The following is a 27,535-nucleotide window of genomic DNA, read 5'->3' on the forward strand; positions in this document are numbered from 1 at the left end:
CCAACTCGACAGTTAACTATGACTTCTCCCTTAACCCACCCACCCCGGCGTGGCTTAAACCTTAGCAAACATGTTAACGGCAGGGGCCCGGACTGCGCTTTACGCGAGCCCCGGGGTGGGGCTGGAAGCGCCGGGCGGGGGCGCCGTCTCGGTGGATCGTCTCCCTCGCCCTCTTCGCCGGCTCCTCCTCCTCCTCCTCTGGTCCGGGTCCCAGGCGAGGGCGGGGGCGCACATGGAGGCGGGTCCCTGAGCCAACTGCGCCCTGGCGGCGGAGGCGGAGGCGGAGGCGGCAGCAGGCGAGCGCGGCAGCCGGCTGGCGGCATGCGGCGGGCGGGACAAAGGAGGACGGCCGAGCCCAGTTCCTGCGGGAGATCGGAGACCCGGAGCGACCGAGGACGCATCGCCAGCCTCGCCTCTGCTCGCCAAGGCGCAGATCTGCGATCCGGTTTGGCTGAGCGTCCCTCTCCTCGTTCGCTCACGCCAGATCGTGCCCGGCTCCTGAGCTGCTCAAGGTGAGAAGGTGAGGGAGAGGCTCTGGGTTAAACCTCTGGTATCTGTCGGCTGGATCTCCCATAAACCTGATCCGGCGGCTGGGTAGGTGATCTTGTAGAAACACGCGCACCTTTTCCTCTGCAACTCTGCAACGCGTGAAGAATATATATGTATATATGGAGAGAGCGCGCGTGCAAGTGTGTGAGAGTGTCATTGAACATGTGCAGAGTGCCTTTTGTAACCCCGGTGAGAATCGGCGACTCCTTATGGGGTTTATTTAAGGGGGCGGCTCCCAGCAGGGCCCCCAACACCTTTCATGTGGAAGAGCTGGACTTATGAGGGCATTCAAGTTTCTTAAGTTGAGTCGGATCCTGGGTCCACTGCTGCTTTCTCTGTCTGGCTGTGACTCTCCAAGGCATGGAGCGGTGGGCGTCTTTCTGCCACCCTCGCTGCCAGAGATGTTAAAACGGGAGACTGCCGGAGATTTGAGCCTGATGCCACATATAAATCATGTGCTCTGCCTCCGAGGTATGTACATGTATTTAGGAGGCGAAAGGCTACACGAATTCCTGTGCATGTTTACAGACGGGTGAACTCCGTGGCATTTCTTTCTGAGCAAGCGTGCTCCGGATTGTGCGAAGCGGGACTAATTGTGCATAGCAGCGCAGTGTTAGAACGGTGCCCCACAAACAGTTTGTACCCTCTGGTTTTATTTGGATCTTCTTAATGCCCGCGCATCCCCAGGTACAGAGGTTAGAAAAACCTGCAGCTGGAGCTCCGACTATCACCTGGTTTTGGATAACCAGAATGCAGCTCAGGGACATGGAGAGTCACTGTTACCAGGAAGTAAGCCCCCATCGGACTCTGTGGAATTTTCTTTTGAGTACATGTCCATAGAATTCTACTATCAACGAATTAAAGGCCATATAAATAGTCAGGTAGCGATTTATTTAACCGTTTGCTGTTCCTAACATGTGTGGAACCAGCAATAGAATGTGGCTGTGTATGCCGTATTTTTCGCTCTATAAGACACTCCAGACCACAAGATGCACCTAGGTTTTGGAGGAGGAAAACAAGGAAAAAAATATTCTGAATCTCAGAAGCCAGAACAGCAAGAGGGATCGCTGTGCTGTGAAAGCAGCGATCCCTCTTGCTCTTCTGGCTTCTGGGATAGCTGTGCAGCCTGCATTCGCTGCATAAGACGCACACACATTTCCCCTTACTTTTTAGGAGGGAAAAAGTGAGTCTTATAGAGCAGAAAATACGGTACCCACATTTCAGCAAGGTTTTGGTTCAGGGTTCCAGACTGCTTGCTCTCCTCCAGGACACTCCATTCCACCTACACTCAGTTTTCCTTTTCCAACTCGGCGTTCTCTACCAACTGAGCAAGCTTGGTCCTCATTGATGTTCAAGTCCTCAGGATGTTCCCCTGAGCATGCTCGTACTTCCTTTGCGTTCCTTGGCGGCCCTGTTTTGGTACAGTCCTGTCGGCACGCACCACCTGAGCTTGTTATTGGAGGGAGTGATTTATTGCTGCCATTCCAGAAACACCTTCTTGCCCATTTCCTGCGGTTACAGAGAGTAGCCACCAAGAAAACCTCACTTGATCACCTTGCGGTTCAAGTTTGCTACCTGCAGAATACCCTTCCAAAGACATTGTCCATCGGGCGACCTCTTGACCAAAGTCCAGCGTGATCCTCCTCTCACACATCCACAGCCGGATGTCTCAAATGACAACGCTCAGTTTACCTGGCTGCGATCTGTGCTCTGGCTATTGCAACCTCCATTTTACACACAATCTTAGTGCCTTGGGGTGAGTTTCCATTGTGACTGGGCCCCAGATGGAGCGACTGATTCCAGGTTTGGGGGGTGGGGAGTAGACGAGGGTGAGGCTTCTACAGCTTGGGGCTGAGAGATCAGCCTGGCTTCTAATCTGATGAAGGTGCAGGAAACCCTGGAGCAAAAGGAGTGAGTCAGTTTCTCCAGTCACAGGCAAAGGGAAAAGCCCCCAGCTCTGCAGGGTTCCGGGTGACGCCTGATTCCTGAGCAGATGGCAAAATCAGGAGGGCTTTCTGGACAAAGGGCACTTCCACACACTCCACCTGTCTGTTGAACAGTTATCCTGATTTGTTCGCAGGGAGGTTAGACGACGTCGTGTCAAACAAGTGTTATTTCACACGTTTGCATTTTGCTTTCCTTGTTGCAAAAGGTCCGATATTTTCAGCAAGCGGGTTTGTTGTTCAAGGCACACCCACCCGGTTCAACTTTGATTGCGCAATCCCGAATTTGCCAGTATGGAGAGATGAAATATGGAGGATCTGTCAGCAATTGCCTTTCCATACAGAGACAGCTGGGAGAGGAAATCCTTGGCACATGTGTGCATGTGTGTGTGCGTGTGTACACAAGACAGGTGGCTTTGTTGCCAGGTGCCTTTGCACTCATGCGCTTAACGGGCAAATGATGGGGAACTTCCAGCTCCCTGAGCCTCATGTTTCAAAGGGAACCCACTGGGTGACAAGCTGCATCTGCACCCTGGCACACTCATGGAATTTGGGGTCCTGCTCTTGGAGGAAGTCACGCCTAGTGGTTAGAGCAGTGTTGTGGCAAATCGCTGGTGCCTAAGGGACCCTTTGTTTTCATCTGAAGCAGAATGGGAAGTGTGTTCTGGGTGAGCGGATTTAAATTGCTGTGGGGACAAAAAAGGCCATTTTAAATAGATGCCTTGTGAAGGAACTGGCAAAGGTATGGCAGTAGCAGGGGTAGCATCAAACAGGTGGCTTTAAAAGGGGATCAGACATGAAGAAGGAGGGGTTTTTTTACCAACTATTTTTTAGCTGTGGAGACAGTAGAGAATCTCCAGGTGCTGGAGGACTGAATGCGGCCCTCTGGGGCTTTTTATCTGGCCCCTGGAATGCTCTGCAGGCCCCACCTTTCACCGGCCCTTCTCTCCCACCTGAGTTGTTTCCCCCTGGCTAGATTGCATCCCTGAACTCTGATAATGCTTGTCTGGATGGAGGACCAAGAGGAGGGTTTGTGCTGCAGAGAAACTAGCCTGATGCTCCGCCTACTTGCCTCTGGCCCCACCCACCATGGACATGTGATCCTTGCAAGGTTGCCCCAAAGGTATGCATCCCTTGGGTTGAATGCCACTTACTGGAGAGTAGCAACCAAAGAGGACCGCTGTGCTGACGTCCTGCATGTTCGCCTTTCAGAGCCCATCTGGTTGGTCACTATGTGAAGCCGGATGCTGGGCTAGATCGATGTTTGGGGTTCTCCTTAATGGGATGATTTAAATCCCCCCCCTTTTTTAATGCACATACTCTCCTGAACATGCGTGCATCCAAGCTGATGGTTTATATAGCCACAGAATTATTTCAGCTTGCAGCCAAGCAGAGCGTTTATGGAACCTAGGACCATAGTCCAAAAACCTTTGGTCGTGCACGACCCCTGCGGCGGTGAATTATATCTGCGTAGAGATAATGCGCAGGTTTCTGATAAGCTTTTGCTGCGCAACTGCAAAGATGTGCAAAGTGAGATAAATGTGTTGCTTGGAAGCTGAGAGTGCAATCCTGGAGTTGCATCATGGAGAAGAAGGAAGTCTGCTTGGACTCAGTGTGGTGAATCTGATGGGCAGGAGGCCTTGTTTCTCCTAGCTTGTGTCCTCCAGATGTTGTTGGACTACAACTCCCATCATCGTGCCTGTTGGCCACGCTGGCTAGGGATGATGGGGATTGGATCCCAATAACATCTTGAAGGCTGCAGGTTTGGAGGTCGGCAGCTCAGTGGTAGAACATTTGACTTGCAGGTTCAATTCCTGGCATCTCTAGGTAAGGACTCTGGGAGGAGCACCTGCTGAAACCCTGGAGAGCCTCTGCCAATCTGTGTTCAATACTGAGCTGGGTGGGCCAATGGCCTTATTTGGTATGAGGCAGTTTCTAATGTACCTTATATCTCATATTTTTAAATAAAGGACCACTCTGTTCTGGTTGGCAGTCTGAATCGGGGTGGGGACTTATCTGAATCAGATAAAGGCTGGAGATGCAATGAGGTAGAGCAGGTATGTCCAAAGTCTGTTTTGGGGGCCTAATCCGGCCCACCGGTCAGTTTTATTTGGCTCCTGTGGCAGTTTATCTCCTGGGGTAAAATCCTTAAAAAAGCTTAACAGCTTCAATCTTAAAAAAGAAGCTCAATAACTTCAATCCTAAAAAAAAACAACTTTGGTCGGCCCTCACGCATGTTCACTTCATCAAATCTGGCCCTCTTTGAAAAGGTTTGGGCACCCCTGAGGTAGAGGGTACGTTCTTTCACACATGGTGGACCTATAAAAGGGTAAAAGAGTATTGGGAAATAATTTATAGTGAATTGAAAAAAATGTTTAAAAGTACTTTTCCAAAAACACACACACCCAGAGGTCTTTTTGTTGGAGAAAATTCAGATGGAAATTCCCAGGTGTCAAAAAAGGTTATTTATGTAGGCCACTACTGTGGCCTGTGTTTTGTTAGCCCCCAAATGGAAAATGAGCGAGGTTCCAACTAAAGGAGAATGGCAACTTAAGCTGATGGAATATGCGCAGCTTGTGGACCTAACATACAGAATAAGAAAACAAGAAGAACATACGTTTAAAAAAGATTGGAAAATGTTTATTGAATATATGGGGAGGGGGGAATTGTATACACTTGAAACGTGGGCAGCATTAAGATAAAGTCGACAGTGTACCGGTAAATAAGTTTTGATGGATGTAATAATGGAATACTAAATGTTTTAGTTTATACAAAATATGCAGGGATTTATGTTATACAGAATGAACCATGGAAAGAGAAGAAGGGATGTTTTTGAAATTTTGTTGTTGTTGTTGTTTAGTCGTTTAGTTGTGTCCGACTCTTCGTGACCCCATGGACCAGAGCACGCCAGGTACTCCTGTCTTCCACTTTGATATTTTAAGGTTATTTAAATATGTGTCAAGTGTGGACCTTCATCCCTTTCTGTCTGGCCCCTGGGACTCTTCCCAATCCATGCCCTTCGCTGCCTGTGCGCCATGCCCTCCTGCAATGCTGCTGCCCGACTGGATGGATGATGGTGATTTGAGTGTCTTTGTAAACCAAAGATTTATATGTGGCTTGGGTGTAGCCCACCGTACAAAGGCCAGGGTTGTATTTGTGGCTTTTACTTTTGTTCCCTCTGGCCCCTGAAGGGCTGTCTACAAGGACATGGGTCCCTGGACCTGAAAATAGTTGCCCGCTGCTGGTCTAAATGCTTTATAAGCAGGTGGGGGCATAGCTGTCAACTTTTCCCTTTTCTTGCGAGAAATCCTATTCGGAATAAGGGAATTTCCCTTTAAAAAAGGGAAATGTTGACAGCTATGGGTAGGGGGGACCTTTGGCCCTCCAGCTGCTGCTGAACTATGACTCCCATCAGCCACAGCATGCATGACCAACTGTCAAGGATGATGGGATTTGTAGTTCCGCAACGTCTGGAGGACCAAAGGTTCCCCACACCTGGTTTATAGTTTGCCTGACAATTCTAACAAGCTGGGATGGCTCTGTTGGTAGAGCATGAGGCTGTTGATCTCAGGACCGTGGGTTCAAGCCCCACATTGTGCAAAACGACTTCTGCCTCAGGGGGTTGGACTGGATGACCCTTAAGGTCCCTTCCAGTTCTGCAAATCTGTGGAATCTATGGTTCTTACCTGTTGCAACATACGTAGTGCTTGATCTCAAAAGGACTTTGTTTTGGCACTATACCTGTCCCTGCCATCAGTTAGATCTTTGGCTGCGGTTCTGTAGTTAATTGCCTTTTATTGATATGTTTACCCAGGAGCAGGTCCCATTGAAACATTACTGCCGTGTAGACGTGTAGAGAATTAGACTGTTGCCTTTGGGGCACTTTTCGTTTCAATCCAATGTCGTTAGTTGCCTTAAAGAACTCTTGCGAAAATGGATATTGAAATGCTACAATAAATATATATCCTTATAGCATGTATGTAAAAAATGGTAAAACATTGCACTTTGAAAATATATACAGTACATCTGTCTTTCTCTATCTGCATTTTAAACAGCTGCATATAAACATCTGAATATATTTTATTCAGGTTTGTGTGCAGCCACAGCAGGTACTGTTAACACTCCAATGGTTTGACTTTACCCCCAAGGTGTATTCCTCCATTGTCTCTCTCATTGACGGATGCCAATGGGGGTGTACATCCCCACAGGGACGCAGGTGGCGCTGTGATCTAAACCGCAGAGCCTCTTGGGCTTGCTGATCAGAAGGTCGGCGGTTTGAATCCCCGCGATGAGTGAGCTCCCGTTGCTCTGTCCTAGCTCCTGCCAACCTAGCACTTCGAAAACACGCCAGTGCAAGTAGATAAATAGGTACCGCTGCGGCGGGAAGGTAAATGGTGTTTCTGTGCGCTCTGGTTTCCGCCACGGTGTCCTGTTGCACCAGAAGCAGTTTAGTCTTGCTGCCCACATGACCCGGAAAGCTGTCTGTGGACAAACACCAGCTCCCTCAGCCTGAAAGCCAGATGAGCGCTGCAACCCCATAGTCGCCTTTGACTCAACTTCACCGCCCAGAGGTCCTTTACCTTTACGTCCCCACATATACGCGAACAATCTCCCTTTAAAACAGAAACACTCCATCATCTTTGTCTTTAAAAGCCTTATCTCCCAAAAAGCCTTATTTTCATCTTGAAGGTCGCTGTTCTCCAGCTGAGGAACTATAATGGGAGACTCCTGTGTGAAATGAAACATAGCAAAGACGGGGCTGATTTAATATGGCAATGAGTAGCGGCGGCCGCTGTGCTTGTTTGGCATCCCTTTCCGCTTTAATTGAAGCGTCAGATGATAGTAATTGTGTTACCTGCTCCCTGGACCCCTGTTGTTTACATCCCGACCCGCTCAGCGCACACTTGGGCATGTGGATGTGCGTTTGCCAACTCATCTGACGGAGTGGGCTCCAGTCCATGTGGATTTACGCCACAGTAAATCTGCTAGCCTTTAGGTGTCGCAAATCCCTTTATATGCTTGCCAAGTCAGGGCTGCGCTTTGCGGAGTGGCCCGTGGAAAGCCTTGCCACGTTTTGTTCTTGCTGCAACAGACCAAACAGGCTCACCCTTTTGGGGGAAACTGCCCAAATTTTATATAGCTTGGCCAGATGAAGTGGCATGGAGAGATGGAGAGAGAGATTTAGAGAGAGAGAATGCTATAGAATCCTGCAAACTCTTTTACCATGGGTCCTGGGTACAAAAAAAGGTTCACCATACAATATGATACATCTTTATTGTCATTGTCCCAAACAGAACAACGAAATTGAAAAAATCTACCTCAGACATTCAAAAACAAACAAGCCTGCTATCCCAGCCTGGTTAACCCACTAAAAAGTCTGATACCCCATAATTAAATACAATATACTCCCACAGAGACTACCTTATACTGCGTTTAAAACCAAAATCGCATTTGGATAAAAACTGTTTCTCAGGCGGCTAGTCCTAGTCTTTATAACCCTGTACCTTCTTCCAGAAGGCAGAAGCTGAAAGAGATCATTTCCAGGGTGCGTACTATCCATGCTGTGTTAGATATTCTCCAGGTGCCAGCCAAGTTTTGGGACTGGCACAGGTCCAATTGTGATTTCTGAGTGCCAGCTTCACGACTAACATCTGACTGGCCCCTCCTGCTTTCTTAAGCAGGTAGGCAGAAGAGCTCATTTATTGCATTTACAGTGGTACCTTGGGTTACATACGCTTCAGGTTACAGTTTCTGCTAACCCAGAAATTGTACTTTGGGTTAAGACCTTTGCTTCAGGATGAGAACAGAAATCGTGCAGCGGCGGCATGGCGGCAGAGGGAGGCCCCATTAGCTAAAGTGATGCTTCAGGTTAAGAACAGTTTCAGGTTAAGAACGGACCTCCGGAACGAATTAAGTACTTAACCCGATGTACCACTGTATATCTCATTTTTTTCTCCCAAAGTTCACTCCTCTCCTCAGTTAATCCTTACAACGACCCTGTGAGGTAGGTTAAGAGTCTGTGACTGGCCCCGGGTCATCCAGTAAGCTTCATGGCCGAGTGAAGATTTGAACCCTGGGCTCCCAGTTCCTTGTCCGACACACTACCAGGCATGGCCAAACTTGGCCCTCCAGCTGTTTTGCGACTACAATTCCCATCATCCCTGACTACTCCTCCTGTTAGCTAGGGATGATGGGAGTTGTCCCAAAACATCTCGAGGGCCAAGTTTGGCCATGTCTGTGACACCACCCTGGCTCCCTAGAGCCTTTCTGCTATGGGGCAGCTCTATAAATTAAGTCGGTAAATAAATATGGGGAAAGCAAAATGTCACTTAGAGAAGGATTTGAAATATTTTCTTTGAAGCTTACATTTGTTTTATTCTGGATTTCTTTATTGGATGTTTTGAAGTGATGTGAACCGCTTTGAGATTTTTTTCTTTAAAATACAAAGCAGTATAGAGATCAATAATAATAAACCTCATTGCAACAAAGAAAAAAGGTGTCTAGACATTTGGTTGTGGCGACCACAACCTAGGTTTAAGGTGCCATTTGATATATCTGAGCTGAGAACCATGAGTCTTGCAGAGTGGCAATTGCCAACCCTAGAAGTAGTTGAATTTTCTTGAATGCTCACTTTGGGAGTGATTGAATGGTCCAATTACATCCAGCGCAGAGGTGGGGAAGAATTTCCTGCTTCCGAGACAGGTTGAAAGGAGGCCAAGGTGATAAAGACAGTTATGGGATGGACTTTGTTTCACTGTTTTATTTCACGTGAAACACTGGCTGCATGGGGAAATGGTCAGAGTCAGAGTTGGCCTGACGTAGTGGACTCCCGTCTTTGGAGTCTGACTAGGGGAGAGCTGGGTTCAGATTCCGCCTTCAGCTGCGCACTGCGGAACCATAAAGTGCCTTTTCGCAATAAAAAAATTGCCACAGGAGAGATTCATAATAATGTCGCCAGCCAGTGTCAGTTCCCGGCATGCAGAATGCTTTTTACCCGTCTTTTGTGAAAAAAATGGGTGCTCGTCTCCTGCTTTTTGTGGAAGGCCTCAGACCTTCAGATAGCAGGGAAACTGTGTCAGAGGAAATGCAGGTAAGATATCAGGAGGCGGTAATTGTGTTTATTTTGCAGGGCTATCATTCAACAGGGGCGCAGGCCGGTCAACTTTCCTGAAATGTTTTTATAGTGTGTGCCAGGAAACCTATTTTTATTTTGATAACTCCGTAGCGGAAGGCGCTCTGTGTATGCTCAGAACTGTTCTCTCGCTCTCTCTTTATCTCTGATCCTGGGGACAGGGTCCATGGCCGCAGGCCCTGTTTAAGCTCAAAGCTTGTTCATGGTTAAAAATTTAAAAAAATGCATTAAGCATGCCAAAGATGAAAAGAGGTCGGCGCCTCACGGATTTTGGCTGCCGCTGGTGGCAGTCATTATTTGCCTATATTATTAAATTTTCTGTTTTACAATTTAGAATACGCATTTAAACATCCTTAAAATATCAATGACTTCCCTTCTTCTCTTTCCATGGTTCATTTTGCATATCACAAATCCCTGCATATTTTACGTAAACTAAACCATTCAGTGTTCCTTTATTATGTCCATCAAAACTTATTTACACTGTTGAATTTATCTTAATGCTGCCAACGTTTTCAAGTGTAAATATTTTCAGATCTTCTCTAAACGTATATTCTTCTTGTTCTCTTTTTCTATATGTTAAGTCTTCAAACTGTGCATATTCCATCAGCTTAAGTTGCCATACATAAATAACCTTTTTTGACACCTGGGAATTCCCAGATGGAAATTCCCAGGCAGTCATTATTTTTGACTTCTTCCAAGGAAAAAGAGGTGTCCCGGAGGATTGCAGCCTAGCTGTTGCCCCTAAACACCTAGTTTTCTATGTGCATGGAAGTGTTGTGTCTTGGGAAGCATTAAGTTATCTAAGAACTTCCCTGTGCTGCTGCAGGTGGTACTAGTCAGACACAGGTTTCTCACCTCATTGAGGACTAGTGACTTGACTAAGTATATTTTTATTTTATTTTTGAGGGCATTGCTTTATCACTTTTGTGTTTGTTTCACCTGGGCTCTTCCGGGTGGAAGACGGGGATATAAATTTGCTAATTGGCACTATCACTACTCTGTGGAAATTTGGAGCCGAGTGAAAGGGACTGTTGGCATCGAAGTCAGCTCTCTCAGGGTTTTTTGGGGGGGGGCACCGTTAGGGCAATAGTTTGGAGCAGCGGGCCAGGGTGCCACACTGCACAAAGAGCAGGTGGGCTTCCAAATTCAGTGGGGTGGGCATACCACATTTTAGAATGAGGCTGCGTATATATTTGGAAGCACATTGCTAGCCACAAAGAACCATAGAATTGTCGAATTGTAGAGTTGGATGGGACCCCATGGGTCATCTAGTCCAACCCCCGCAATGCAGGAATCCTGGGAACTGTAGTTTAAGGGTGCTAGCTCTGTAAGAGGTAAACTACAGTTCCCAGAATTCTTTTTTTTTTTTTTTTTTTTGAGGGCTTGTACTTCAAATATTTTTAAAATGCATGGTGTCTATGCACTAGGTTCTTCCACCCCAGATGACAATTAAGTCCAGAATCTAAACCTTCCTGTCCGCACCTATGAGTGCTCTTCTTCTTCTTCTTCTTAATTGCTAAAAGGCAAATGGGGCAGGGAGGGCACTGACTCTTTGTGCATAGATGTCCATTGAGATTGCTTGCTTACCGGGCTCTCATTCCGCCTGGAAGGAAGTATACATTGTGTTGGAAAGGGACAATGGACACGAGACAGTTTGCAGACTGCTCCCCCTTTCTCGGAAAGTGACTCATCAGCCTCCTCTCTGGGAAAAGCGTGTGCCAGTTTTCAAAAGTTTCTAAACAGTTGGGTCTCAACATAACCACCCAAAAAAGGGGGGTGGAGCGGGTGGTGGCATTGTAAATATCATCTCTACAATTCCCAGAGTTCCTTGGGAAGCAGAGCAGTAAACCACTAGTCCCCAGCTACAATTCCCAGAACGGCTTAACCATTAATTCGCCTTTTCAGGGAACGCTGGGAACTGTAGCTCTGTGAGGGGAAACGGGGTCTGTTGACAACTCACAATAGTGCCATTATCTAACGGCAGTTCCCAGGATTCTTGGGAGGAAGCCGTGAATGTTTAAAGTAGTAAAATACTGATTTAAAGGGGCCTGGCATTCAGAGTTCCCATAATTATTTGTTGGGGATGAAATGGAGCGTACCCCCAGGATCACAACTTGATTTCCAGCAGGGGAACTGTGTGAGTCTGCTGCTACAACATCAACAGTCTTGCAGCACCTGAACAACTAAAGCATTTTATTGTGACATGCATCTGGGATGGGGGTGGGGTTGGTAGCTGGACGTTGGATGTTGCTGGACTCCCATCAACCGCTGACCAGCAGGGCCAGTGGTCAGGGAAGATGGGAGATGTAGTTCAGGAACATCTGTCAAAGTGTAGGGAAGAGGACTGATATTATGATGGCTATTTTATTCTTAGGCTATCTGTCAGTGTGTTTTTCATCATCTTTTCATTAATGTTTTTATCATTGATGTTCTGTAATGTGTTTGTAATGTTGTACACCCCCGGGGATCTTTTGATAAACGGTGGTACAGTGGTACCTCGGGTTAAGTACTTAATTTGTTCCAGAGGTCCGTTCTTAACCTGAAACTGTTCTTAACCTGAAGCCCCACTTTAGCTAATGGGGCCTCCTGCCGCCGCACCGCTGGAGCACGATTTCTGTTCTCATCCTGAAGCAAAGTTCTTAACCCAAGGTACTATTTCTGGGTTAGTGGAGTCTGTAACCTGAAGCGTATGTAACCCGAGGTACCACTGTATATAAATTGATGCTGATGCTAATAATAATAATAATAATAATAATAATAATAATAATCTGGACCACCACAAGTTTCTCATCCTTGTCACGAGCCTTTTCTGCATTACAAACCCACCTCATGTGAAGCGTTCTCCTGAGTTGCTGGTGTTTCTACACAGGGCTGTGGATGTAAACAGAGGCAGAAAAGTACAGACAGCGGCAATTACCGTTATTAATGTGTAGGTGTTGACACAACATTTGAGCACCGGCCTGCTAATTAGCACATGCAGTGTGATTTAAAACACCTTAACCTGATTTCAAGCCACAAGTGGGTTGGCAGAACAGATTTGTAGGTTTCACAACCTTGCTCTTGTGCCCCCGCCCTGGCCCATACCCAGCACACGCGGGACAAAAAATATTTTTGCTTGCTCCTGAGGCAGAAATCTCTATGCATTGCAATAAATCCTTCCCTACTCTCTGTGCAGGAATGCACAAGCGCTTTACAACCTGGGGTGTGCCCAGAGAAAGCTATGCAGATGCCACACGCACAAAAGGGTGCGACTTTGGCAGCAAAGCTCAGCTCCTTGAGATGCTTCCCTTTTATACCCTCCCCCTGGTAAGTTTCTAGTTCTTATTGAGGCCAGCTTGATGCATGCAAGGCTTGTTCAGTCTTGGAAGCTGAAGGGGTGGCTGAATAAGATTTTGAGAAGTCACGGAAGCAAGGCATTGTTGCTGCCGACCGTCCCTTGATATTTGTAGAAACGACGATGCAAAATACAGTGAAATAAGGTCCTTAAATTGCATAATTTGTGCAGGTGGGCAAACCCAAGTTCTTTTCAGGTATAGTTTCTTTTATTATCATTCTTTTTTAGTGTATGGCAATACAGACAGCTTTTGGCACGGGGTGTGGGCGGCAGTGGGGGAAAAGTTGTGCAAGAAAGCTTTCAGAGTGGGATGTCTGGCTACATTTGATTCCCACCCCCTCTTATGTAATAAGGTTCTTGCGCAACCCTCTTGTGCAAAGAAACAGTAACTATGCATGCAGGAGCCTGTTTCTGCACACAGAACAGTTTTTTAAAAGGTATTTTTAAATCCTGTCCCTTGAAAATTGTATTTCTGATTTAAGAAATGAAAGCTTTAAAAAAAAGGGTGCAGATCCTGCTGTCAGCAAATGAGGTGTATGTTGTGCACAGAGAGGCCAGGAAGGACGAGGTGGCCGAGTGGTTAAGGCGATGGACTGCTAATCCATTGTGCTCTGCACGCGTGGGTTCGAATCCCACCTTCGTCGTTACGGAATTTTTTGGGGAGGGAAAAGGCCGAAGCTCCATAGAGACACAGTCACACTGAGATGTGCGGGACTCTCTGGATTGCAGCCACAGTGCCTAGGGACCCCATCTCCCATCAGCCCCAGGCAGTGTGGCCAGAGAACAGGGGATGATGGGAGTTGTAGGCCAACAAGATCTGGAGTACCACAGCTACGGTTTAACAAAGCCCAGGAATGACTGTTCTAATAAACAAGTGTGTTTGGAGATAAGGTCAAGGCTGGTTGCAGGGGTTTTTGGGGTTTTTTTTTTGAGGGGTGGCAAAGCTGTGTCTCCCCTTCCCGCCGTGGGCCTATCAGGTAGTGGCAGGTAGCAGCAATTGGCTTCCATTTTAATTTCCCACAGTGCCTAGGGTTGGTGCTATGTCAGGGGCATTGTGGGTAATTAAAATGGCTGCTAGAAGACTCTTGGCTGAAACCATGGAACCTTCAGTATTTGATTGGCTGAACCAATGGTTTGACTTACATCTCAGTTCACAGTACATATTAACCAACCAGTGCGCATGTAAACATATTAAACGGTGTATATACAAAACACCCTGAATTATTTTTAGACCAATGGTCCCTACACCCTAAGGTGGAGCATCTTAAACAGTTTACACTAGACATATATCTTGCATGATCGATCTTCCACAGCTGGAAGCGTTTTGACCCAATCCTCTCCAGTGGCCAGCCTAACCTGCCTCGCAGGGGTGTTGTGTGGCTTAACCTGGGGGCAGGGAAATCTTGTAGTCCGCGCTGAGCTCTGTGGCAGAAGGTCGGGGTTGCAAAAATGTAATAAATAGATATGCCACAGTCGAAAAGAATTGAGTTCCCAGAATTGTTAACCTCTGTGTGTGTGTGTTTGCAGGTTTCTGCTTGTAATAACAATGGGTTCTTTTTGCAGTCATTATTTGGCACACTGCATTTTAACCCTGGGAGAAGAGAGCAAGCCTTAACCTGAAAAGGGTGGCGCTCTCTTAAATAAACCATTGGTGTAAAGTTGTGATTTATGGTCTTAAGAATTCCAGGCAGACACCAGGGGTTGATGGTCAGGGGGAAATTAAACCGGGGACAGGGGGGGGAGAACTAAAACTCCAAAGGCTTGCCAACTTGGTTATTTTTTGCTGAATTGGTCTATTATTCATTATATTTTTTTTATTCTCTACCTTTTCTGTTTCTATTATCTGGGGTGCTTCTTTTATTAAAAAATGGAAATTGTGGAATGACATGGGGTGGGTCTTGGGGAAAGAACACTGGGTTTTTTTTTTTTTTTTTTTCTTTTTTTTACTGTAAAACAAATTAAGTTTCAATTTGAATGGGGAACTTGTTTGGCCAACAATATGAAAGGGGAATATGGTAGGGGTGGGGGAAGGGGGGAGTCCCGTAAAGTGATATTTTTTGTATTTTTGAAAAATTTTAATAAATATTATTTAAAAAAAAAAAAATTAAATAAACCATTGGTGTATGCTGCAATGAGTTGGCATAGCTTAGCCAAATCTCCACCCATATCAACGTTTTGCATCGTTCTGGCCCATCTTTCATGGCCTGTTGGTGGCCAGATGAACATAAACACAAGAATAATAGAATTGTACATTTGGAAGGGACCCTGAGGGTTTTCTAGTCCAACCTCCAGCAATGCAGGAATCTCAGCTGAAGCATCCATGATGGATGACCATCCAGCCTCTGCTTAAAAACCTCCAAGGAAGGAGAGTCCACAACTTCCCCTGGGAGTCCGTTCCACTGTCAAACAACTCTTGTGGTCAGAAAGTTCTTCCTGATGTTGAGTTGGAATCTCTTTTCTTGTAACTTAGATCCATTGGTTCGGGTCTTCAGAGCAGGAGAAAACAGGTTTGCTCCATCTTCCATGTGACAGCCCTTGAGATATTTGAAGATGGCTGTCGTATCTTCTCTCAGCCAGTGAGGTGTAGTGGTTAAGAGCAGTAGACTCGTAATCTGGTGAACCGGGTTTGTGTCTCCGCTCCTCCACACGCAGCTGCTGGGTGACCTTGGGCTAGTCACACTTCTTTGAAGTCTCTCAGCCCCATTCACCTCACAGTGTTCGTTGTGGGGGAGGACGGGAAAGGAGAATATTAGCCGCTTTGAGACTCCTCGGGTAGTGATAAAGTGGGATATCAAATCCAAACTCCTCCTCCTCTTCTTCTTCTTCTTCTTCTTCTCCTCCTCCTCCTTCTCCTTCTCCTCCTCCTCCTCCTCCTCCTTTTCCTCCTCCTGTCTCCTCCTGTCTCCTCTTTAGCAGGCTAAACATACCCAGCTCCCTCAACCATTCCTTATAAGTCTTGGCTTCCAGAACCTTTGAGGAACGCTTGAGGGAACTGAGAGCCCTGCAAGATCTGCCCAATGGCCCATCTAATCCTGCATCATGTTCTTGTGGCAGCTGGTCAGATGCCTCTGTAATTCAGAGGCACCGTGGAGGTAGAGCACAGCCATTGTGGCCAGGAGCCATGGATAGCCCGATCCATGTTTTCCCCTCACCCTCTTTCACCACCATCCAAACTGGTGGTCCTTGCTGCTGCTTCTTGCAGAAGCAAATCCCCTAGGTCTTCTTGCTTCTTTCCAGCAAGCCCGCTCCATGAATAAGTCCTCTGTGCTCGTCTCCCACCTTTCCGACCGCCACTCCCTTCCCTTCCCAATGAATGAGAAAAAAGGCGTGCTATGCTCTGTCTCTCTCTTGGTTTCCTCCTGTGTGCAAAGGCATCTGCCAATCCCAACCCTTCCCTTCCTGCTTTTGTGCCACCCGGCACCCTCTCATCAGACAAGAGGAGAGGAGGACCAGCTCTTCTTTTTCCTCCCCTCCCTTTCTTTTTTTCCAGCAGCCAACTCAGAAACAAGGAGCGGTTTGATTCTTTTTACGGGCAAGCTCTCTCTGGAGGACCACAGGCAGAGACGACTGGCCAGGACTGAGTTGCGGCAGGCTTGCAGAATGCAGCTGTTGTAACCATCCTGTAACAACAGAGAGAAGGAAAGAGGACGGTTTTTCCCCACTCTGGGAGCTGGCTTGCTTTTTTCTTTTTGTGTGTGTGCGTGTGTGTGCGAGTCCGCCTCTGGATTTCTGGCTTTTCTCTGAAAACTCAAGTGAGTCCGTGATGTGAAGTTCCCCCGCCTTGCAGATATTTTTTATTTTTTTTGCATTGTGGATGGTCGACCCAATCTGGCATGGAAATGCTCCGGAGGCAGCCTGGAACTGAAGGGTAATGGATCTTTCTCGTGCGAGGGAGTTTTGGGAGGGTGGGCTTAACAAAGGGTTTTTATTTCATTTTAAACAGGGCTTAACAAAGGTGTTCTTATTTAGGAGAGAAAATGGTCCCAGTGGGGAGAGGCAACCCAACCTTTTGGAAATCTTCTCCTAAGATGCAGGGGGGTTCCGTCGCTCATTGGAACATCAAAGCCAGCGGTTTGAGGGGGCGGATCCTGTTCAGGATTTTCTGCGCCTTTCGTCTCCCCACCCACTCCCTGGCAACCATGTGCAGGGGTGGGTGTAACTGGGCTTCTTCGTTCTGTAGGCTTGGGAGAATCTCCTTTGGAGAAACGGATCTGGTCCCAGGGGTAGATTGGAAACGGTAGAAGGAATTACCTCTCCATCTTCTCCAGGAAAGACTAGGCTGGGTGGGATCCAGTCTTCTAAGTACATAGGCTTAGAGCAGGGGTCGGCAATGTGCGGCCCATGGGCCGGATGTGGCCCACGAAGACCATTTTACTGGCCCACAAGCCGCCCCTGAACTGGCGCAGCGCGGGGCAGGGACTTGCTGAGTGGCGCCAGAAATTGTGTCTGCGCATGCGCATGTACCAGAAATTGCACCTGTGCATGTCCAGACGCTAAAAATCACTTCTGCGCAGGCATGATTTTCGGCGTCTGGGCATGCGCAGAAGTGATTTCCGGCACCACGGACATGTGCAGACGCGATTTCTGGTGTCACGCTGCGCCAGCCCAGCCCACAGACGATCTCCGTGGGAGTGATCCGGCCCATTGCCAGTAAACCTTGCTGACCCCTGGCTTAGAGCAACACTTACAATGCTCTTTTTAAAGGTGGTAGGGAATCTGTGGTCCTTCACACCTCTGGTCTCTCTCAATAATAGGCCACACCCCCTCTCCAGGATTCACCCCTCACCATTCTTGCTGCACACACTCCTCAGGTGCTTTTGCCTGGCTGGAATCTGTCCTTCAGCTGCGATTATGCTTTTTGCTCATCTGGGTGGAGGGCCGTCTTTGAGCACACGTGTGTCTGTGGAAGCGTCTCTCCTTTGCATGGCTGTTCAGAGATCTATTGCCCCTCCCACTTCTGTCTCTGGCTCCACCCACCACTCACATGTGACACCCCCCCAATGTTTCCCAAGAGTCCTTGAGCTGGAAAAGATTCTGCCCCATAGGGACCAATTCCACATTCACTTTCTGGGGAATCCTTTGTCTTCTCTCCTCGCAGGCTTAAAATTCAAGTGAAATTGGGGGTGGGGGGGGCGAGAAGAGGAGAATTAACAGCTCTGCCTTATTGCTGGCTGGATTCTTAAGCCGCTCCCAAGGGAGGCTAGTTTGGAACTGGGAGCGTGAAAAGTCTTACAGTAATAGGAACGCCCCCACCCTCTCCAGAAATCTGGAGCAGAGGAAAAACTGCAGGGCTGGAATAAATTTGCCCAACTGAAAAGGAACATAGCAGTGAAAGGGTCTTCTCCTCCCCCCAAAATTAAAGTAGGCAACAGGGTATGGGGAATAAAATATGTCCAGGGTTACAGAATGAGTGTTTCTCTCCCTTCTTCCCCCACACTTGCCAATTTCACTGGTTTATTTACAAAGCTGCCTGCTTCATGTGGTCTCAATTTTGAATGATTCATCCGAGCAGTTTGATTTTTCAAATGAGAGACGAGCCCATTAAACGAACACAATGACAGGACAGACTTTGGTTGCAGACAGGGAGAAAGTACAGTTCAGAGAGTTAAAAAGGCAGGGATATGTGATGTCATCAAAAAAGAGTGCTTTTGAATACACCCAGAGTTGCCAAATATCTTGTCTTTTTAAACATACACACACACAAATTTGTCCAAAAAAGTACAAAGACTTTAAAAGATTACTAAAGTAATAAATTGGTTGTTGAAATTTCTTGAAAGACAAGCACACACGGATAAAGAGAAAATCAGAATAATGAAAAAAAGAAAACCTCTATAATAAAATTAAACAAAAAACAACAACACAACCCCAAGTAGTACTGTAGTTCAGCACATTAGGGGTCTTTGGTTAAAGGTAAAGGTAAAGGACCCCTGACAGTTAAGTCCAGTTGCAGACGACTCTGGGGTTGCGGTGCTCATCTCGCTTTACAGGCTGAGGAAGCTGGCGTTTGTCCGCAGACAGTTTTTCCGGGTTATGCGGCCAGCATGACTAAGCCACTTCTGGCGAAACCAGAGCAGCGCACGGAAACGCTGTTTACCTTCCCGCCGGAGTGGTACCTATTTATCTACTTGCACTTTTTGGCGTGCTTTCGAACTGCTAGGTTGGCAGGAGCTGGGACCGAACAATGGGAGCTCACCCCATCGCAAGGGTTCAAACCGCCGACCTTCTGATCGGCAAGCCCAAGAGGCTCAGTGGTTTAGACCACAGCGCCATCCGCGTCCCTAAGGAGTCTTTGGTTACAAAGTGAAATAATTTAATTGGAGAAGAGATCGTACTGTGGCAAAGATACTTCCAGTGCCTTTCTGGTAGCAGAAAAATTGGGTTTGATTCAGGAGCCGAATTTCTACCCAGCATAAGGGATACTGAGTAGTATAACTTCAACTTTCTCTAGGTTTGATCAAGTTGTGCTCCGTTGGAATAATGTAGCTAAATGGACTCTCCTCGTGTATTCCTGCTGTAAATAAGGAAGAGCTCTCTATGGGAGCTACGGTAAATTTTTTTCACCCTGCTGTAAACTAGGGAGGGGGGGTCCTCCTCTGTTAAACCTCTGTCCCACCAACTCCTTACCCTGGTGTGAACCAGGTGTAATTCTGCTGGAGCCAGGAAGGCTGTGTGCACATTACTGTTTATTCTGGCTTCAGTGTGTTGTTCCCACCACTGGTGTTGGAAACCATGTACAGTGGTACCTCGGGTTACAGACGCTTCGGGTTACAGACTCTGCTAACCCAGAAATAGTACCTCAGGTTAAGAACTTTGCTTCAGGATGAGAACAGAAATCATGCGCTGGCGGCATGGCGGCAGTGGGAGGCCCTATTAGCTAAAGTGGTGCCGCAGGTTAAGAACAGTTTCAGGTTAAGAACGGACCTCCAGAACGAATTAAGTTCTTAACCTGAGGTACCACTGTACACATGATGTTAGCCACAGCAGTTCGATGCGTTTCCCCCCTAACCAGCTTCCATCCGATGTGAAAACGTAGGCCGTGTTCGCTTTGCGGTTAAGCTGAGGTCTGTACGTTTGAGGCAGCCATTGCACATGAACAGAGAACAGCACATGCCCAGGCGATGGCTTCATGAATTCGGAGTTCAGGGCATGGTGGTTTGCAGGGCTGGGGAGAGGGGAACCAAACTGCTTGTGCGCACTGGATGAAGACATGCCTGCTCCCCTCCCGGTCTGGTGTGCACAGCAGCGTTCAAATGCAATATGAATCACAGGGGGAAGGAATGACCTCACTGTGTTTTTGTAGAATCATAGAGTTGGAAGGGACCCCAAGGGTCATCTAGTTCAGCCCCCTGCAATGCAGGAATCTCTGCTAAAGCATCCATGAAAGATGGCCATCTACCAGTGTGTACATAGCCCAACTGTCTGGCTCCTTTTATTTTAAGCCCGGAGTAACACTTAGTGACCATCAGTGCAATTGACTTTCACTGGGCTCGCTCACCAGGAAACAACTAATATGAGGTCTCCTGAACTAGTTACTTACCCCTTCTTCACTCAGTTGAAATCCTAGGATTTCACCTCTACTACCTCTTTTCGCTCTGGAGTGAATCGTAAGGACCTCTTTGCAATCATTCCTTTTTGGAGCGTGTAAATTTGGAGTAACTCTGAAGGATAAGTCACGATTCTCACTCTGCCTTTCATCCAGTGCTTGTTCACACAGCATAATTTGCTCCCGCAAGAGGTAGTGATGGCTACCAACTTGGGTAGCTTTAAAAGAGGATAGAGGAATTCATGGAGGATCAGACTACCAATGACTGCCAGTCACAATGACTAAGCTCTACCTCTGTCATTAGAGGAGACTGTATACCTCCGAATACCAGGTTCTAGGAATCACTGGTAGGAAGAGTCCTATTGCACTTGCGTCTTGCTTGTGGGCTTATTTCCACAGACAGCAGTTTGGCCACTATTAGGCCATTTGCCTGTTCCATCAGCATTCTCCTTATACTCTTAGGAAATCAGAAGTATCTGCTTTGCAGCTGATGAATACCACAGCTTTGTGACTCACCCTGGTGTAAGCCAAGAGTCAATGAGACAGATTCTGTTCTTCCTTATTTCCTCCTTTCATTTTCAACTTTGGGGTAAACTTTGGTTTTCAAAAAGAAGAAGAAGAAGGAGATATTTTTGTGGTCTGTGGACAAATCCCTCCCTTTATTCACCTACTAGGTGTGGGCTGGGAGTGGTTGCAGGAGGCCTGGGGAACCCGATCAGGACAACTTTAAACTAAATACTGAGAGGGAGGGAGACAATATCACAGACGACAGAGTCAAACCTGATACTAGAGATAATACCTTCGTTGATATACAGGGAACTAAGGTGGTGCTCCAGAAACCTTCTAAAGAAGGAAGCAGCTGGATAGGATGGTTTATGGTCTCAGTTGGCTTTATACTAATGCCCAGAGAATGGGAAACAAGCAAGATGAATCTGAGCTCTTAATAGAGGATGGCAAATATGACCTAATAGGCATTACGGTGGTACCTCAGGTTAAGTACTTAATTCGTTCTGGAGGTCCGTACTTAACCTGAAACTGTTCTTAACCTGAAGCACCATTTTAGCTAATGGGGCCTCCCACTGCTGCTACGCCGCCGGAGCACGATTTCTGTTCTCATCCTGAAGCAAAGTTCTTAACCTGAAGCACTATTTCTGGGTTAGCGGAGTCTGTAACCTGAAGCATATGTAACCTGAGGTACCACTGTACTGAAACCTGGTGGGATGAGACTCATGACTGGAATGTAGAAATTGAGGGGTATAACCTATTAAAAAGGAATAGACCAAACAGGAAAGGAGAAGTATGTAAAGGATATGTACAGTTGTGAAGCAGTGTTAGAAACTGAGATATGAAAGCGGGGAGCTAAATGGCACCTTAAACCTCGGTAAACAACAGAATGTCTAGGCACACTTTTTTAATAGCAAGAATAAAAAGCTGAAAATGAACTGCAGCTAAATCTTATATTCATTTCTCACATGGTCTAGTCCTCACCTGAAGACTGCAAAAAACAAAGCCATGCTTTACCTGTCTGCCCCCCCGGTCTAGTCCTCACCTGAAGACTGCAAAAAACAAAGCCATGCTTTACCTGTCTGCCCCCCTAATATTCTTAAGAGGGTCTCTTCTCCAGTCTTCAGAGAGTGACTGGAAGTGGAGAGGCAGAAAAAGGTCCTCCTTTCCTTCCACTCTGCAGTTTTAATCTGAAATCTTAGGCACAGTACTGCCCCCAGAGCTCAGAAACAGCTCACGCTAATGAAATTCCTTGTCACAAAACGTGCCTAGAACAATGGGAGTTTTGAACACTGTTGTGAAGAGATCCATGAGGAGCTGGCAAATGTGGATGAGGTGACTCTAAGTGGATTTGTAGCTGGTTGACTGACTGAACCCAAAGAGTTCTCACTAATGGTTCTTCATCATCCAGGAAAAAAGTGACAAGTGGGGTGTCACAGGGTTCTGTCCTGGGACCATTTATAAACAACTTGGCTGAGGGAATTGAGGGGATTTGCAGATGACACCAAACTGGGAGGGGTAGCTAATGCCTAAGGGGACAGAATCAGGACTCAAGATGACCCTAACAGGTCGTAAAAGTGTGCCCAAACTAACAAAATAAATTCCAATAGTTCACAGTTCAGGAGTTGAACTGGCATCGCCCTGGATTGACAAGTTGCGATAGCTTTGGTCAAGAGTCTATGTGTGTGCAAGTTCTGCTGGTGTGCTGGCATCATGGCAGATTTTGTCACAATTACGTAGGCTGGTGAATCACACTTCTTAGATAGATTTTTTCAGGCCCCTATCTGTATCTTTAGATGCCAGATAAAAACTTTATTGTTTTAATGTGCTTTTCAGTGTCACAATTTCAGAGGCCTAGACAATAAGGATTAGTAGTGGGGGTGCTGTGCAGAATTGCCAGAATCTCGGATGCTGTTTTGCAAATAACAGGTCGCTAGCCCTCATTGATCATGGAAATAAAACTTGCTAGTTTGTTTGTTTTTAACCTGATGACAGTTTCATTTTGGTTCTTAGCTGCCTTGCCCTATTTGGGTTCAGAAAGGTGTGGTATTGATATTGCAGTCAGTAACCTGTCCATGGAAATCATTGCCACTGATGGTCAGGGGGACGTGGCTCAGTTCTGTTGGGTTGGTGAAGCAGACCCCAGCAGAGAGCATGATCGAAGTTTCTGCTCATCAGTTGGTAAGTGGAGAGTTCAATCCTGCTGGGTGCTGCTTCGCAAGTACTCTCCGTGCAAGAAATTCTGTGCTGAAGCAGACCCCACCTCTGCAGGTGCCAGGACCGCCCACCTGATGTCGTTGTGATGCCAGATGATTGATAAGTGGGTTGCTCCACCCACTTGTCAAAGTTATCTTCCAGGGTAGAGGGAGATAAAGATCTGGCCTGCTGGGCCAAAAATGTGCCCCCCCCCCCCGCAATATATCAGATAAGCATCTATGATTGCATAGATACTGGCTCCTGTTTTTCAATTGAGAGAGAAGTGAGTTCCGCAAATCCTGAGGGACTCTCTTTTCTTCTGCATTGCTTTGCCTTGAGTAATACTTGTGGCTGAGTGGCACTAATAAATACGGGTTTAGGATGCTCTGCTCCTGGCTTTAATAAAGCCCGGACTTGCAACTAGCAGATGCACAGTGTTTGCAGGTGATGGATTTTCCCATCATGCCTTGCTTCTAAACCTGCATGTGGCTTCTTGTTGGCTATTGTTGGAAGAAAGGCGATTAAGTGCATGGCAGCTCTTTCATAACGGCCTTAGGTCATGTCGGGAAACGCTGGAAATCCAGGATGCCCATTTTAAGAGCATTGTGTGGGCTTTTAAAGGGCTTTAAAGTGTTTTTCTGAGCGGACCACATCTGGGAAGTGGCCAGAACCACTTGCTCCAGACGGGTTCGATGCTGACAGATAATTTTAAAGCAGCTGACTTTTTAGCTGGCGTTGTGCTCTGAACACACACACGCACACATTAAGTTTTGTTGGGGTAACACATGCAGTAAAATGAGGGGGCAGAAAGTGGATTATACCAGTTTAGGCTGCAAGCGGGGAGGATTCCCTTTTTCTTTTTAAAAAATGCTTCCCTGGATTTAAGAAAACCCAACAAACCACACACTCAGCACATCTGCATGCAAGTGGAAAAATAGTGTAGCTGGGAAAGCTCGAGTCTGGAACATTTCTCACTGCTATCCTAGGCTTTTTGTTTTTTAAAATAGCAGATTGGTGTTTTTTTAATATAATGTGGACTCCCGCCTCCCTCAACAACCAACCCCTCCTCTGCACCTGCAGGCTAAGGTGGCACAGTCTGTTCTACCACCTCGCTCCACTGCTTGTGGAGAAAGTTGTTTTTTTCGCATTACATTTATTTCAAATTAGCGGAAGCAGGTGAACTGGTTGTTCCAGATTGAAAGTAATGTGCTGTGATGCGTGCATCTGTATGTATATAATCACTCAGAACAGTATATTTTTTAAAGTGAGGCAACCGCAGCCGTACATGGAATTTGGGTCATAGAATAAGAGAATTGTAGAGCTGGAAGGGACCTTGAGGATCATCTAGTCCAACCCCCAGCAGGATTGAACCCACAACCAGTGGTGTTATCAGCATCACACTCTAGCCAACTGAGCTATACAGTGAACGCTCGCATTGTGAACGTGATCTGTGTGGGAGGCACGTTCGCAACCCGCAGCGCCGCATCTGCGCATGCGTGGGTTGCGATTTGGTGCTTCTGTGCATGTGCAAAGCGCAATTTAGTGCTTCTGCGCATGCGTGACCGCTTAAACCCAGAAGTAACCCGTTCCAGTACTTCCGGGTTTCGGCGGGTCCGTAACCCGAAAAAACGCAACCTGAAGCATCTGTAACCCAAGGTATGACTGTACAGTGGTACCTCGGGATGCAAACGGGATCCGTTCTGGAGCCCCATTCGCATCCAGAAGCAAACGTACCTAGCGACGGCACGTTTGCGCATGCATGCGTCGCTTTTTGCCACTTCTGCGCATGCGCGTGACGTCATTTTGAGTGTCTGTGCATGCGTGAGAAGTAATGCGCTTGCAGCGGAGCGCAACTTGAACGCTCTCAACATGAAGCATATTCAACCCAAGGTATGACCGTATATGACAGATAGATTTGTACACAGGAAAAAAAATGTAGTTTAGCAGGGGTAAAGAACAGGGGATGTGGGACTTTTTGTTGGCAAAATTGCATGGGGGAATGAGTTGCTGCTCTCCCACACCCTGATGTAAAAAGCACAGCTTTTGCGCATAGATGGCGCTTTAGAAATGATAAGAAAACAATACTCTGGCAGTGCTGGCCGAACAACTGCTGCCCCTTCCCTGGTTGTTCCTTTTTGCCTAGCATTTCCTTTCCTCTGCAGTGAGAGGATGCTAACTAAAACTTCCTCGTTTCCTGCGTCCGGAAAGACGCATTTCCCTTCTCCATGGAAAAGGGTTGGAAGGCTAGGATCCATGAAGGGGCTGTGGCTTGGAAGAGCCAAGTCGTATCTGCAGGGAGCCTGTCTGCAGTTTCTCCAATAAGCCCTTGACCGAGAGGGGCCAGCAGAATTGTTCCAGGTACGGATTCACCTCTCGGCTTTAACTACCCTTGCTGATTCCTCCCTGGGGTTCTATCTGGTGGCTCCAGGTTGCTGTACAAGCCTGGGCTGCAGCGCAGTGTGCCTGTACGGTCCTGAATAATGAGGACTAGTAACTTGTTATCTGCAAAACGGTATCTTTTATTCTGGCATTTCTGTGCAAAAGCCCCACCCCACGGCCATTGCTTGTGGCTTGAGCCTCTGTTCAAAATGTAGAATCCTGCACCTGTGCTTTGCTTCTGGGAGGGAGGTGCCTGCCCCTGCGTTTTGCAATTGCCAGCGATTTAACATTTTTACAGATAATACCAATTTGTGATATTTTTTGCCATGTAAAGTTATCTGGAGTGCCAGTGGGGGTGGAAAGGGGTGGCGTGTTCGTTTCATTTAGTTGGAGGTTTATTTCAAGCTGCTCAGGGAAAGGTGTATGATGCTCTGCTTACTCGGCTACTTTATTCTTACAACAACCCAGTGAGGTAGGCGAGGCTGAAAGAGAGGGGCTGACACAAAGTCCACCAGTGAACCTCTTGTCTTGACTGACTTGGAATTTGAACCTGGGTCTCCTCAGTCCCAAGCTGCAGGAATTCAACAGGCAAAGTTTCTTACTGCATAGCATGTGGTTTGGACTTAGGTGAATATTGCAACAGGTTTCTTGAAGGAGGAACATTGTGTATAGCAGGGGTGGGGAATCTAAGGCCAGGGGCTATACCTCTCAAGACTTTTAGGCTGGTCCTCAGGACCCTTTCCCAGCCACACTCTCTCCTGGTACTTCTTCAAATCCTCCTCTGGTGTTTTTGCCTGACTGGGATGTGCTCTTGAACTATGAAAATTCCACTTGCTTTTCTAGATACAGGCTAGAGATGGGTATGGGAATGTGTTTAGAAAGCACATACAAAGGCAAAATTAACTTTTGTTCCTCTGCCCACCTTTGCCTCTGACCCTGCCCATCCCTGACATATGGCCCCCAGAAAGTTTTCCAGAGGGAAGGTGGCCCTTAGGCTGAGAAACTTGCTGCAAAACGGGAGAGAGCCCCCACCTTTTAAAGAAAACAAGCCGCAGCTTTTTATTGGAGATGTAATAGAAGAGCTCTGGGTTGAGCTTCCATTTTGATATTTTGAGGATCTATCCCATTCTCAGCTTGCCCCACTTTTTAGGAGCTGCTGCCTTCTGGAGTGTGAACCTCCAGGGAGCTGTCACCTAAACAAGCCCTTGTGACTGCAGAGCTGGCTAGATCACTCCAGGTTTCTAGGGCATAGCCCAGATTTGAGGAGGGCGGAGGGCCTGTTTGCATCGGTTGAAGAATGGCTGTGGGATGTTGTCGGATGATGGTTGTCTCTGCTAATTGAGGACGCTGGACTTAAGAGTGTCATAAACACACACACACACATTGTCATGCACTCTACTTGTAGGAGGGATGCCTGAACTGACTCTCCCTGTCCAGAGAATCTCTGAGCATGCCTAGAATTCATTAGGAAGCTGTATTATACTGAGTCATGCCAGTGGCTCATCTGGCTTAGTATTGTCTACACTGACTGGCAGAAGATTGTTTTCAGACAGGGCTCCTGCCCAAACCTACCTGGAGATGCTAGGGATTGAATCAGGGAGTTTTAGCATGCTCTGCCTCTGAGTTTCCACCTTCTCAGAACAAAATAGGGACTGCCCAAATAGGGACATGTTCCCTCAGTTTAAAAGTCTGAATCTCTGCCCAAGCTCTGACCATCTTGCTTTATTTTCTTCTCCTTCGGAAAGCAGGGTTCTCTGGTACAGTGGTACCTCAGGTTACAGACGCTTCAGGTTACAGACTCCGCTAATCCAGAAATATTACCTCGGGTTAAGAACTTTGCTTCAGGATGAGAACAGAAATCGCGCAGTGGCGGTGCGGCAGCAGCGGGAGGCCCCATTAGCTAAAGTGGTGCTTCAGGTTAAGAACAGTTTCAGGTTAAGAACAGACCTCCGGAA

General features: G+C 47.1%; 1 protein-coding gene across 4 annotated transcripts in view; it reads left to right on the plus strand.

The window, feature by feature from the left end:
• Nucleotides 1-210: 210 nt before the first annotated feature.
• ARHGEF15 (Rho guanine nucleotide exchange factor 15) overlaps nt 211-27,535 on the plus strand; it is a 54,813-nt gene continuing 27,488 nt past the window's right edge. Inside the window, exon 1 of one of the 4 annotated variants that reach the window (XM_083581389.1) lies at nt 211-512. The gene's annotated coding sequence lies outside the window, so the exon portion shown is untranslated. Of the gene's footprint in view, nt 521-15,854; nt 16,827-25,406; nt 25,560-27,535 lie in introns of those variants that run through there. The other 3 variants (XM_083581391.1, XM_083581390.1, XM_083581392.1) reach the window with 3 other exon arrangements.

Source organism: Podarcis filfolensis, assembly GCF_964270895.1.
Source record: "Podarcis filfolensis genome assembly, chromosome: 13".
NCBI classification, from domain to species: domain Eukaryota; kingdom Metazoa; phylum Chordata; class Lepidosauria; order Squamata; family Lacertidae; genus Podarcis; species Podarcis filfolensis.